Genomic DNA, 5,777 nt, shown 5'->3' on the forward strand with positions numbered 1-5,777 from the left:
CACAGTGGGATGCTAGTCATCCACAAAACAGAATGAAATTCTATTTGTGGCAATGTAAATGAACATGGATACTGATGTTGATTTTCTCTGTATGTACATACATTTTTGAGAATTTTCATAACAAAATGCACCTCCATAGTTGACCACCTCCCTACATTGACCACCCCCTTAAATTGACCTAATTTTTCTAGACTGGACATATACAACACGTACATATCAATATGCCTAGTTCCTTATTTTGACCACCCCTATATATTGACTAGTTTGTTAGAGTACAACTAACAACCTCTGTCAACTTACAGAGGTTCTACTGTATTCCTTAAATACTACAAAAGGGAGAATCAGAAATGGGTTTAACATTTAGGCAGATGACAAGTATAATACAGGATATTTGAGAACAGAGTTTATAGAGATTTTGTTATAGAGATTTGTTATAGAGATTTTGGGAAGGGAGTGAACTGATCAAGTTTGTAAGTCAGAGTATACTATAGCCAATGTAGATATAAACTGGTCCAGAATCAAGGAGACTATTGCACTCTTCTTTGGTTTCTGTAATCCAATTCCCATGTCTGGCAGACTTTTATGTGCTGAATTTTCTAACAGAATGATAACCGAATGGTAAGTGAAATAATAAGCAATTAAAAATGAGAAATGAAAATTGAGGCACTCCTTTGTATAGTGGCAAAGAAGCCCTCATGTCTTCAGTGGACATGGAAAAAAAAAAAAATGCACAAAGAGCTCTATTTATTCGACAGTGTGACTCAGTTCAAAGGAGGTCCAGCCCTCAAAGAAGTCTGATTTGTTATGCCGAGGATAGACCCATTTGCGAAAATCTGGGATCCTAACACAGGATTAAGATATGTCGATGAATTCTCCTATAGCAGTGGTGGTTCGCAATCCTGTGTGTCATGACCCACAGGAACTGTATTAAAGGGCCAAGGCATTAGTAAGATTGAGAACCACTGCCCTAAAGAGTTAATTGGTCTGCGTCCTCAGATACTTCTAAGTTTGCAGAAATGTCTCATTGTCCCTTGTTAAGAGTGATTTCCTCTATAATCCTGAAATATGTGCTCTCCCTTCTTCTCCTGGCCACTTCACCTCTGTCTATGTTTAAGTGACAACATTAACCAGATGAAGCTGAACTGGGATTAATAAGGAAGGAAAGAACTATAATTTAAAAAATCTATAAACCTAGTGGACATGTATTGGCAACAGACTGAGTAGCAGAATTGAAGCAGATTAGAAGATTCCTCATTAGAGGGACTGAAATATAAAATTAGAAAGGGAAGAGTTTATTTAGCTGCAAATAGTCTCTGGAGATGGGGATTTCTCATTCTGGAAAAAACCTCAGGAGATTATGCACACTAACTCCTAAGATGGCTTTTGGTGCCATGGTATATACAGTGGCCAAGCTGAGCAAAATTGGATGCTTGAATAGCCACTTCAGATGATGGATAAAGAAATTAAGAAGTTCAGGGAAGTGGACATGCTAGAATGGATATAATATGTACTGCCATAAGATGAGCACGGTAATAACGTTCCTGGGAAGAGCCAGAGGACACATAATTTGTCAAGGCCACAAAAACGCCGTAGTGAGATATTCAGCAGCGTCACCAAAAATTTAGTATTGGTGGTATTCTCCATTTAAGGTTGGAGGCAGGAAAGACAGTTGCAGAATGTGTCTCCCTGAAAACAATGAGCCCCAGAATCAGGTGGTGGCATTTAACTGATAGCAAGCGGGTAGTATTTAACCACAGGTATTGTAATGACTAGCGAAGTTGGAGTAGTGCCCTGGAAATACTTTTCTTAGGGATTTATAATGTTTGTTAATAGTATATGACCCTCTTCTAGGCATATATTTGTGTAAGGCAAATACTCTGTCATCTTAAAGCAGAAAAAGGAATTAAATTTAGTAATGGGGAATCTGAGGGAAGCCGTCTTAATAAGAAGTCCTGATTCTTCATGGTTTCCAGACCTGAGCATTGTTCGGATCCACGCTCACTGAGCTTACCTGTCTGGTTTCCCAAGTGGAATGAGTGTCTGATGCCATAGAATGCGTACATAGGAATTATTTTCTCAGTCTTTGTCCAAAAGAAATTATGGCCATTTAGTCTGTTAACTATACCTTGGGGAGTGATGACTACTCTACACTGACACTGCTGATGTAGAATCTAGGAGACATTAAAATAGGGAAATTTTAAAACATTTCCATCTTGGGGACATGATGATAAATAGCTAACATGGATTACATGGTGATTACTTCTCTGGACCCTGAATCCTTAATTAGCATTAACGTACTTGGAAGTTAACAAAACCTCCATATTGTGCTCTTGGTTGTGGAAATGATCTACCCTAATGAAGAAAGTTAAGTAAAAGCCTCTGAAACTGATCCTTCCATGATGACATTAATAAAAATAAATCCTGTGTGTATGGCAGAGATTAGCAGATTCATGCCAGCCTTACCTATATATCTACAAGGTGTAGGGATATTGTTCCTTATCACATCTTCATTTATCTAGTATCTCCTTTGCGAAAACCAGGTGGATTCTGAAACATTATCATAGACCGCCACCAGCAACATTCAGCAGTTGCTGTGATTAAAGCTGCCGTGACATATATAGTAAATTCGTTGAAGCAGGTACAGCCTAACATTCCTGGTATGTTGATGTTGACATTGACTGTGCATTTGTTTTTATTTTAATGCAAAAAGCATATTAGGAAAAATTTTTATTTACTTAAAATATGCAATAAACTTTATACATTTTTCATTCACTGTAAGAGGAGACTCTTTTGTAAGGAACTGCAATGAACATCATGCTCAAGAATTCTCCTTTCTGTTGTTACTTTTCAGGATCAAAAATATACCAATGAGTACCAATGGCCTGTCATCTTAGGATCAATCTGACTCAGATTAGTAATTACTAGTACAGACTTTTTAAATAATTTATTTTGACATTAGAATGAAATATACTTAATTTATCAACCATCTCCCTCATTACATTATAAAATATTTGAGTATTGAATCATATTTTATAACTTTCTATTACCCAAGTAACAAAAAAACAATCCTTGATATGGATTAGCCATTACAAAATATAAATTGTAAAAATTGTTACTATTTAAACATCTATATTTTTAATACTCAAACTGTACACAAGAATACATCCTCAAAATTAAGCAATCACTATCTGGGAAAAGTAGTAGTTAAAACGGATATGTAAGGTGATCCAAATTGTATTGCAGAAAAATAATATGGAAGTTTCCCATCTAACTATTCACAGTTGAATATATTTTGTTTTTGTTTGTAATATTCTAATCATTCTTGCACGTAAGACCTAAGTTTTACAAAAAATTTCTAAAATAGCATGTGAGATCAAAATATCTCAACATTTTATAAAGTAATTTTGCACAGATATATACTTGACAAGAAACAGTAGCATAGCAACCTTGACACACATGGTTCTGTCTAACATTTTCACGATTAAAATATATATATATATTTTAAGTGATGGAAAAATATTTGATTTAGATTTTGAGTATTTTCTTTCCTGGAAGTCATCCTAAACTCAAGAAATAACACATTGGCAAAAAGGTCTTTAATGAAATGCAGATTTAGGGAGATGATATTTTGGTAGAAAAAGCAGCCTGCATTTCATAATTTTGTTCTTCTTATTTATTTGTAGTATTCTGTCATTTTTTCAATGTAGAAACAAATCACTTTCTTCAATCTTACAGTTGGTACTTACTACAAAACTCAAATACGCTGAGGAAAATTCCACTTTATATCACGGTTTGAATGTGTCTTTAAACTCTTCTGAAAGGGCCTATCAAATTGGAATTTCCAATTCTATAGTTCCTCATCATTCTGTATCTATTTTTTTCTAAGTACTACACCATACCATTATAATGCAGAATGATTGAAACACATTTGCAAACAAGGCTATCTTAAAATATTTTGCAATTTTTAGTAACTTTAAAATTTAAAATCAAACAAAAATATCTGCAGAGAAGTTTGGGGTTTTTTTTTTTTGTTGTTGTTGTTGTTTTAAAATTTTGGAGGACAAATGCTAGCACATTCTCTACAGTTTATTTGACTTTCTCTGTCCATTTCTTCTAAGCAACCTATTTGTCTTTTTCTGTGGCGTCTGGGAGCAGGACTCTATTGCCAATTGACCAGGGGCAGGGATTTCCCTGTCTAGCTGCCCCTTTGCTCTTTTTTCTAGTGTTGTCACTAGAGAGAAATGACTTTATACTTTGATAGAGAAAACACTTTTCAAGAAATAGTTCCATCAATGTAAAAAGAGGGCAATGCACATGCATATGACATAATATCCGTATAAATTTATTGATCTGCTTATGAACATATGCCTACATTTTCCAATGCATGTGAATTTTGTTCTTTCATATGGCAGCCATATTTACTTTTGCATACACATCAGTTTGTCCCCAATTCAGTATAATATTTTTAATATGCACATGACCTACCTAATTTGGAGAGATATCCTGTGTAAACCTCAATTCAAACTTCCTTCCTCCCAACAGAGATTGTGCTTTATAGTACATGTGGTTGCACAAACGATTATATGAGTAGTTTGCATAGAATAGTATTTATTGAGCTGAAATCAGGCTGATAGGTGAAGATCATCTTGGATACTCTGCTATACATTTTCCTTGTCAAATACTTTGTAATTTTTTTCTTTTTCCATATATCTATGTAGCATCTAGAAGTCTAAGCAATATTGAAACATATTCTTATCGAAAACCAAAGAGGATTGAGATATTTTATCCTCAGTATATAAAGTACTGTGGGGTCTCTTTGGGTATATTTCTATTTCAAGTATTATTATAAATGGGATATAAAATACATTACTAAATAAGGCATCAAAATAGTGAATTTATAATATTTATGATGGTATATTTGCAAAAAAAAGATTGTCTTAATTCTTCAAACAATTCCACCCAGAAAAGATGTTACTGAGGCTCTTGATAATCACCATCATCATTTTAGAGCTATTTTTTTAGATCATTATAGAGTTATTATTATTGTAAGATGAGTATTTTCAGTAGTTCTTCATTGTTTGGATTTCACATTATTGTCTTACCTTTATCCCTGGTTAATATACAAAGGAAAATTGTTTTCCTTGTGCTTAGGGATCATAAAGTCTAATTGATTCTCCTCAATTTTCTGTAGCTTCAATGAATATTTCAGCTTTCTCTGTCACTCAAGATATTTACTTTAATTTTTGTTTAACATCCTTTTGGTATTGTGGTCTTATTTTTTGTACTTCTCATTATCAGAATGTAAGTAACAGATTATAATTTTATAATAGTTGACATTTTGGAGGATTTTATGTTACCTGCTTAACTTTGTTGCTTTCGAAGAGATCAATATGCTTTGAAGTAAGAGTAGAATCTTTTTTTGGTTTGTCATTAGAATTTGATAGTTATTGGCAAAACAAACATTACATTATAAACGCCCTTGATAAAAGTAAACAACTTGAAATGCTCATGTTTACATGTTCACTGTAATCAGCCCTTGTCTTAACAATACAGCTATTGACTAGCTAACACGTAAGGAAAAATATTCTCAGAACATCCCATATTCGTTATTCCTCCTGAAAATCATTTGTATGTTATTCATTCACTGTATTCACATACGAGTTTTTAGTAAAATGCCTTTTCTTTTGGTAACAAAAAAAGAAGAATAGATTAATAGAATAACAAAAGTCCTCTAGGACCTATATTAATAAATTTGGATTTTTGAATAGCATTGGCTC

Source organism: Otolemur garnettii, unplaced genomic scaffold (assembly GCF_000181295.1).
Source record: "Otolemur garnettii isolate 467f Iridium unplaced genomic scaffold, OtoGar3 scaffold00033, whole genome shotgun sequence".
Lineage (NCBI taxonomy): Eukaryota > Metazoa > Chordata > Mammalia > Primates > Galagidae > Otolemur > Otolemur garnettii.